Raw genomic sequence first — 7,402 nt, 5'->3', positions numbered from 1 at the left:
TAACTGATGTAATTTTAAAAGATTTTTATATTTCTGTAATAATATTACGTATAAAAATACTAGTAAATACTAATTACAACTTCAAAATCTCATTAAATCATTGAGCATTATATTTTTTATAAATTGTGGGTAGAATTATATACCTGCAGATTGATGATAAATAGGATTAGAATTGACATGTTATAAATTCACAGATAAAATAAAATAAAATATTTATAAAATTTAACTCATAGATAAAATTAAAATTGAGTCTAAACTCTAAACTATTCACTGTCCAATCATACTCATCATTCTATAATTTATCTTTTTATTTTATTTTTCACTTGACAATATAATTACTACCGAAATATAAAAATGAGGACCGTATATAATGCCTAGCTCCTTATGCTTCAAAGTTGAAACACTTGTCAATTGCCTTGGGTTTATAAAAGTATTTAGTATGTACAAAAGGTTAATTTAAATGAGTTATTATACATCGTGTATATATATTGTTTTATTTAGATATTTTATATTTTATACAAATATAGGTTAGTGATTATTTTTTAAAAAACTAACAATATAATTTTTTTTTAATGTAGTTATCACTACTAACAAGTATATATATAAGTTTGTTACATAATTAAATACATAAAGAGATAAAAAAGATCGACGAAGAAAATGAGAGCAAAAATTTAACGGCAAAACACGAGAAATGACGGTCATATCGTCAAAATAGATAAAGAGAAAAGTGAGGTTGGATGTGCATCTAGTATCAAAGAAAATTCTTTTTGGGAGAATTTTTTAAAGACTTTAAAGGTCTCTCTTAAAGATAAAGTTATTAGTGCAAAAAAAATCTAAGACCTTTGCATTTGTAGAATCTCTTTTTGGAGATGGTATAACGACGGTAGTAGGTAAGCAGGTGATTCCCAACCTCCGTGTGTTAGCTTCATAAAAGAGGCGAAACTCAGCTTGGCAGGACCTTATAAATATGCCTTAGCGATCAAAGTCTTGGACAAGAACTACAGTTACACAACTCTTTCACATAAGTTTCAGACGTCCCGACACATCAAAGGTGGCTTTGATCTTCTAGATACATGTAGAAATAAAGAAGTAGGCTGAGAACAAGTACTAAGGAAGGAGAAATATAAGATGGGCCAAAAGCAAATTTTAAGACCCAAGAAAGGGAACACTCAAGTAAAGGTTTAGATAGGAAAGCAAGGCTCACATGGCATGCTCCTCATGTTGATGGGTCCGCTTTTTCACGATCCAGGGTCGGATCTCGAACCATGTTCTAGTAGCGTGGGTTGCGTGTGAAGAATGGAGATGCGTCTGCGATGCTATCTTCTCACCAGACCCCAGCGCAACCCTGCTGCTCCTCCCTCCGAAAATGGCCAAGACTACCGTCCTTGCAAAGCTAGCTGACAGAGAAGAATGGAAGCACGGTGGGAGATGCTTCCGCGAAGGTTGCTTCAATGGTAGTACCACCGGGGATGGAAGTCTTGCCGTCAAATGATGCAACATGGGAATGCAAGGATGAGGGGGCCTCCCATGAGAGATCAACGGTAATAACGTGTGAGGGAAGCTGTCTCGTGATTCAAGCATCATCTTAAGGTTGGTGAACCAATTTTATATTCACTGTTGTTCTAGTATTCTATCTTTATATTATGGATAGTTTAAATATAATATTTTGGAACATTAGGAGTGCATCTAATAAGTTTGTTCAGGTAAATTACAAAGAGCTTGTTAGAAAATTTAACTATGTCTTTTTTTTATTGTGGTTGAAATTTATTGTCCTTTTCAACACTTAAAACTGTTATGAAAAAGGCTTGATTATCATTCTATTGGTACATTGGAGGCAACAAGGCATAAAGGGAGTATATGGTTCCTTTCTACAATGTCGGATGCTTGCTGCAAGTGGGTAGATGCTTTTGATCAGTGTATTACAGTGGAAGTTCAGTTAAATAATGTGATTTGAATGTGTAATGATATTTATAATAGTCCTCATTTTAATACCAGAGTTCTTCTGTGGGATTATCTTGTGATCCAGTCCTTGTCTTTTCGTGGGCCATGGATAATTCTTGGTTATTTTCATGAAGTTCTCTTCTCTCATGAATGTAAGGGTTGTCTTTTTTCGAGTTGACGCGCAGATCGGTTTGCTACCTCATTAGGGGAAAGCAACCTGTTTAATTTAAAAACTATCGGAAGACGATTTTTTGGTACAGAAGGGTGAAAAATTATGTTGAGATGATAAAAAAGCTTGACCGAATTTATATCAATAGTGGATAGTTATCTCTATTTCCAGAGGCATATATGAAAATACTAAGTAGACTTCAGTCTGATCATTGTCCTATCCTAGTTCGCTGAAAAGGTCGGCCCCAGCCAAAAAAAAAATAGACCTTTTCGGTTTATTGTAGCTTGGGCTACCCATCTGGAGTACAGAGATATTGTGAACCAATCGTGGCAGTCTGGCTATAAAGAGGTACATGGCAAGCTTTCAGAAGTGCAGAAGAACTCTCTAAAGTTTAATTCTAAAGTGTTCGGCAATATTTTCATTAGAAAAAGTGAGTTGGAGTTCCAAATTAATTTTCTACAGAAGCGGCTGGAAGTGATGGAAGATTCTTCTTTACCACAAAAAGAGCGATAGTTGATTGATGATTACAATAACACTCTTATGCAAGAGAAACTTCTATGGTTTCAGAAATTCAAAGAGCAGTAGTGGGTAAAATTCAGGGATAGAAATATCAATTTCTTTCATGTTTAGACTTTGGTACGAAGGAAGTATAACAAAATTCATGGTTTCTTTCTCTAGGATGGGGTATGGAAAATGGATCCGAATATCCTTTGTAGGAAAGCTGAGTCATTTTTTAAAAAGTTTATTCGGCTAATCGGAGAATGCGAATTTGGGATGTCTTAATGAAGTGACCCTTCCTTCCTGAATGAGGACGCTTGTTGTAACTTTACAGCGCCAGTTACATTGGAGGAAGTTAAGTCGGTTATTTTTAGTATGCATTTTTTAAGGCACCGGATCCTAATGAGTTTCAAGCTTTCTTCTTCAAGGAATATTGAGAGATTATTGGTTTTGATGTTTGGACTATGGTTAGTCAAGCATTCTCTGGTATGGAAATTGATTCGAGAATGATGGAAACTCTCCTTATTCTTATTCTGAAGGTAAAAGCCCCGATTTCCATGAAGGATTTCAGGCCTATCAGTCTTTGTAATGTGGTTTACAAAGTTATAACAAATGTCCTGGTTGATAGAATTTGACCTCATCTTACAAACATTGTTGGGCCCTTTCAAGGAGGTTTTATTCCAAGAAGGAAAACCCCTGACAACATTATTATTGTGTAAGAGATTTTTCACTTCATGAAGAAGATGAAGTCCAAGAAAAGTACCCTAGTCTTTAAGATTGATCTGGAAAAAGCCTATGACAGAATTGATTGGAGGTTTCTGAAACATACCCTTGTGAGTTTTGGCTTTCCTATCCTTACAATCAATCACTCCTAGCCAGAAATTCAGGCAAGAAAACCCGATGTTACCATATCTGTTTGTGTTGTGTATGAAGAGGTTGTCTTACTTTATTAATCATCAAGTTGATATGGGCTTGTGGAAGCCGGTTGTTGTTTCTAGAGGAGGTCCAAGAATTTTTCATTTAATGTTCGCCAATGATTTGCTTCTTTTTTGTAAAGCTGAAAAACGCCAAGTTCAAAATGTGATGGTTGCTTTGGATAAATTCTACAGAGCCTCTGGGATGAAGGTTAATATGGCGAAATCTAAAGCATTATACTCCAAAAATGTCTCAGTGACAAGGAAAGAGATTTTTATTGGGGTGTCATCTATCAGATTCGTCCAAAATTTGGGCAAGTATTTAGGAGTTATCCTTAGTCACTCTCGGGTGACGCGAACAACGTTCAATGATGTTCTGGACAAGATTCGGGAAAGGATGACCAGCTGAAAATGGAGATTACTTAACAAGGCAGGAAGACTATGTTTAATCAATTCAGTAATGGCCATGATTTCTTCTTACTGCATGCAAGTATCTTTTTTTCCTAAAGGGATATCCAATAAGATAGAATCTATGATGCAGAGCTTTCTTTGGAAAGGTCAAGCTGATGGTAGAGGCATGTATCTAGTTAGTTGGAAGGTATTGGTCACTCTTAAGAAGTTTGGAGGTTTGAGGATTCAAAATCCGTTTTGTGCTGATGTTGCTCTTCTTGGAAAAGTAGTTTGGCAATTTTTTTTATCATCCAAACAAGTTATGATTTAAGTGTTGGTAGAAAAATATTGTTCTTTTCTCGGAGACTATTTCAGTCGGTCTCGAGACACGGGACTCTTACATTTGGAAGAGCATATGCAAAACTTTGAATTTCTTGAAGGATTGCTTTGTTTGGTACATCGAAGATCTGAACCAAAAGTGTTGGTTTTCTAATTGGATAAAAGAGGGGTAGTTTTGTCATGAGATGGATTATACATTTATGATTTGGATCTTCGAATATTGGATCTTTGGTTATCTGGATAGTGGTACCTTTAAATATCTATTCTCCTCTAAACCAGTTTTTGCAAGGTAACATTCTTTCCTATAATCCGGATGTGCAAGGTTCAGGGGTAAGATGGTTTTGGTCTAGTGTAACGTCAAAGGTTTATGACTCTCGTAGTGGTTACTTGTGCCTCAGTAAACAAAAGTTTGGTTAGGAGGACCAGGAAAATTGACTTTGCCTTTGGCGTTAGCTTTCTGAAAAAACATAAATTATTGACCTGACTTTGTCTTAGGGAAGTTTTGTCCACTGCTACTTTTTTATCGAGCTTATAAGACCAATTATCAACAAAAATGTTTAGTAAGATACTGAACACATAAATTTTGACACATAACACAAAAATTTTGTTGTACAATACAAAAAATTAGTACACAATAGAAAGAATTTCCTGGTTGTATCAATAATTTTTGTGTTATGTACGAAATTTTTTTACTATATTCATATAAATTTATGTATTATGTGCAAAATTTTATGTGTTACGTGCAAATTATGTGTTTTGTATCAAAATTTTTGTATTAAAAAAAGATGAAAACAAAGAACTAAAGATAAATGCATGTATTTTTTATTTGTTGAACTTATACTAATTTAGTTAGACTTATTTATTGAAAATACTTATACATACAGTATTCTTGAAGGAGACCACTTCGATAAAAATACTAAAAATGTCTTTTTTCAAAGACGTTTACATGTGCTATGATATTATTGGACATTTTTATTAAATCGGTTAATAATTTATTTTTTAATAAATCAGAACAAAAACGGTTTATTATAGCAACAATAATAAATCCAATTATCCGCATTATAATTATTAGACCCGATTTGATCCGTGCGATTTACACAATTTAAACTGAATCATATTTAAATTTTTTGATAAAAAGATAAATATATCCCTAATTTTTATTTTTTTTAAAAAATGATCCAATAGGTTATGTAAATTGGTCGGTTCGACCGGATATGATAACAATTGGGTTTATTGTTATTGTTATAAAAAAATCAATTTTATTCTAATTTGTTAAGAAATTCAAAAATAACCGGTTCATCAATACGTCCAATAATAATATGACATATAAGTGTCTTTACAAAAAGACGTTTTACGCATCTTTATGGGAGCATCTTCCATCATCAAATCATGTATCATAAAATAAAGATAATTTTTTAAATAAAATAATATATTTATTTTTCATATATTTTACGCATTTAGCGAATTAAAATGCATTTGATTTTGAAATTTCTCACTGATTTCAATGATTTAAAAAAGATAAGGACGCAATACTTATACTACTTTTCCCAATATGAGCAAACAAGATCAAGAATACACCCTAACAGTGAGGGTAAACTAGGGCTTTTTTATATAAATAAATATCACAAATAGGTTATTTTCCAAAATACGCACGAAGAGAAATGGTTCAAAAAATGCGCAGGACTACTTTAGGGGGCGCATGCGAATTGGATTTACACTCCAATTCAGGTGTGGCGGCCATGAAATGGGACTGACAGGAGCAGGGAGCCATTTCTGGCTCGGCGCCCACAAAATGAGAGGGGAGACCATTTTGTGGCTGGCGCCAGTGAAATGGCCAACTCCGGTGAGACATCCATGAATTGGAGTCCAAGTCAATGGTACTACATGTGAAATGGTGCACTTCAGGTGTATCGCCTACAGAGTTCGTTCCTAATTTGTCTATATAAACGTTTGTGCACCATTCACGGTAGGAGCCATTCTCCTGCGCTCTCTTCCAACTCCGAAATATCTCTCAACCTCTTTACTTTTTTTCTCTCTAAAATATTGTGGGTTTTGGTTTTGTTTTGCTGTGTGTTTGGCTTCCGAAAACGTATATGTAATCTTATACCCTAATGAAAAATTTTTTCGTACGAAAAAAGGTATTACGGTTGTTTGTGACGATCCACTTTGGATAATGATTCCGCCACAGACATCGTTGCAAGAGCTGAAGAATTTTATTCTCATGAATATCGAAATGGTGAAAAAAAGAAAATGTGTCGCAATATGAAACTCGTCCAACCGATTAAGGTTCTCTTTCACATTAACCCCATCCCTACTCATGTTAATTTTTTTTCCAAACACAACACAAAATATTAAAACCACAGCACAAATTTTCTTTACCACCACCACTTTTTTTTTAAAACCCCCTTTCCCTTTCAACCGAATGCATACGGTCCCCTCCCTTTCACCCTTTTATATGTGTCCCAGGTCCCTTTCCAAGTGTCATTTGCCATCCAGCACAATCAATGCATGTCTCGTACAGGTACTGGTGATTTCTAAAAATTGGCAACCTTGACCACCCACTTCATGGCCTCCGAAAACGAAATGTTCATTTTGTGGCCGCCGCCAACAAATTGGATCCACTTCGTTGACGCTGCCCTTGAAGTCGCCCAATTCGTGTACGCCAGTAGTGATGTGCCTTCATTTCGTGGATGCCAACAGCAGATTGATGGGGCAGCTTTTCAACCTGCTCCTGTCAGTCCTATTTCGTGGTCACTATACTTAAATTGGAGTGTAAATTCAATTCGCATACACCCCTTCTAAAGTGGTCATGCGCATTTTTAGAACCAATTTTTTTCATGTGTATTTTAAAAAATAATTTATTTGTGATATTTATTTATATAAAAAAAAACGTAAACTAGCTTATAGCCTTATCATGCACATTCTCTACCATACATGTTTGTCACTAAGAGAGGCATATGGAAACGAAAACTTTAGAAATTATTTTTATAATTTTTATATAATTTGATATTTATATATAAATGTATTTTTATGTATTATTAATTAAATTATTAATATAAAAATATACGCCTATTATAAAAATATAAAGTTAATTATGATTGATTATGAATAAAAAAAATAATTTTTATAACGGCAGAATATTATAGGAGAA

This window comes from Arachis ipaensis, chromosome B01 (assembly GCF_000816755.2).
Source record: "Arachis ipaensis cultivar K30076 chromosome B01, Araip1.1, whole genome shotgun sequence".
NCBI lineage: Eukaryota > Viridiplantae > Streptophyta > Magnoliopsida > Fabales > Fabaceae > Arachis > Arachis ipaensis.
This window is presented reverse-complemented; position numbering follows the sequence as displayed.